At 52.5% G+C, this 1,803-nt stretch overlaps 1 protein-coding gene across 2 annotated transcripts in view; it reads left to right on the top strand.

The window, feature by feature from the left end:
* The window catches only part of atg5 (ATG5 autophagy related 5 homolog (S. cerevisiae)), a 24,592-nt gene extending 23,311 nt beyond the window's left edge, over positions 1-1,281 (top strand). For both annotated transcript variants that reach the window (XM_062538618.1, XM_062538620.1), the window contains exon 8: positions 1-1,281. This exon is cut by the window's left edge and continues 331 nt beyond it. The gene's annotated coding sequence lies outside the window, so the exon portion shown is untranslated.
* The last annotated feature ends 522 nt before the right edge of the window (positions 1,282-1,803 follow it).

Here is a 1,803-nt window from a genome sequence, read left to right as displayed (position 1 = left end):
CGAGCGTGAGGACTCAGTGTGAGATCACCCGCTCTCCACCTCACAAGCAGCACTTTGAAAAACTTTTCCTCTCTCTCTCTCTCTCTCTCTATCCCTCTCTCCCTACCCCCCCCCCCCCCCCCTTCTTCTTTTTTCTCACATCTCTGCGTCACGACGTCGTTGACTCCTTCTCTGCATCCCCTGGTTGAAGAGGGCGAGGCCACGCCGACTCCCTCCCTCCCTCCCAGCCAGCAGAAGAGAGGCAGAGGGTGCTATCGGACGGGACGAGCTCCACTCCTCCCTGGTGCAGCTCCTGTGCTGCTCCTCCTCCAGCCCTCCTCTTCCTGGGGTCAGCTGGAAGGGCAGGGCTGCGAAGGAAGACTTGTGGAAAGACTTTACAACAAAAAAAAAGAGACTGCTTTCAGTACTGCTGTGCTGCCTAACCTCTGTGCTGTCTCTCCCTCCTTCTCCCGGCCGCACTCCTGACAGACACACAGACAGACAGACAGACAGACAGACAGCCTCAGACAAGTGGGATTCCCCATTAATGTTGCCTTAGTGTCTTGATTCCCACTCCACATATGCACACACACACACACACACACACAGACAGATGCAGTTCCACAGCGGACAACACAAAGCTTTCTCTGACTAAGTGTGGTCACGCTTGTCTCTTTTTTTCTTTTTTCTTTTTTTTGTACTTTTTTTAAAACTTTTTTTTTCTCATTTTTCTCCCGTTCTTTTCCCTTGCCCACAGCAAAGAGAAGTTATCTCACTTATCTGCCACAGCACACACACACACACTCTCTCTCTCTCTCTGTTTCTCTCTCTCTCTCTCTTCTCTTCTCTTCTGACTTCTCCTCTCTAATTTGAGTGTAATTTACTTCCCGGTCGCCTCAGATCTCCTCTCTCAGATCGCTGTTAATTATCTGTCGGAATCCTGTTTGTCGTTAAACGCGACCGCTAAACTGAGGCGCTCGCTGCCAAATCCTGACGGGGGGTTGATTAGAGGCATCACTCATAGTCCTGCCATGGGGGGGGCGGGGGGGGGTGGCGTGGCGAGAGAGGTGTGAAAAGTTGGAATGGAATTCGCCCGTGTCTGTGTCGGCGCCTCTCATGTCATGGGTAGACACACACACACATGCACGCACAAACACACACACACACACACGCGTGCCCGAAGTCGATTCAAGCTGAAGGGGATTTTTTTTATTTTAGGACCCCTGAGCTTGGTGGTGATGTCACAACCATCTCCACATGGCACACATGACTTCCTCTGCGTGTACGTGTGAGTCAGTGTGTCCCGGGGGGGTGGGTTAGGTTGGGGGTTGAGTGAGACGGGGGGGGGGGGGGGGATTGTTTGGGTCCATCAACAGCTTTTCTGGGAATGCAGTTTATTTCTGGCGTGCGGGAATGATGACACTGGCGGGAGTGAGTGAGATCCTCGTCTGTTTGTCCTCGCCTAAATTTTTCTTTTCCCTCTTTTTTTTCTTTGTGTGTATACCTTGTCTTTCGTCGCATTCTTCTCATTCCTCCAAAAACGCCTTTAATCGGTTTGGCTCTCGAGTCTCGTTCACTTCCAGCAAGTGGTCAGCCATTTTTCCCAAGAAGACGCTGACGCAAACAGTGCAAAGGCTCACGGCAGTGACGTTTCCTCCTCTGGGCTCCAGTTGCCGTTGAGACAAACCAGATCCACACCGGGGCCGGTGACCTGGCCGGAGCGGCGGTCAGGAGGGCGGGGCTTGTGACACCTGTATATTTGGGCAGTGATTCCACCAGAGGTCAGCAGGCTGTCCACAGACACTTTCGAGAGGTCAACTGAGG

Source organism: Sardina pilchardus, chromosome 6 (genome assembly GCF_963854185.1).
Source record: "Sardina pilchardus chromosome 6, fSarPil1.1, whole genome shotgun sequence".
Lineage (NCBI taxonomy): Eukaryota > Metazoa > Chordata > Actinopteri > Clupeiformes > Clupeidae > Sardina > Sardina pilchardus.
Note: the sequence above shows the minus strand (reverse complement) of the source record. Positions and strands in the feature narration are given on the sequence as shown.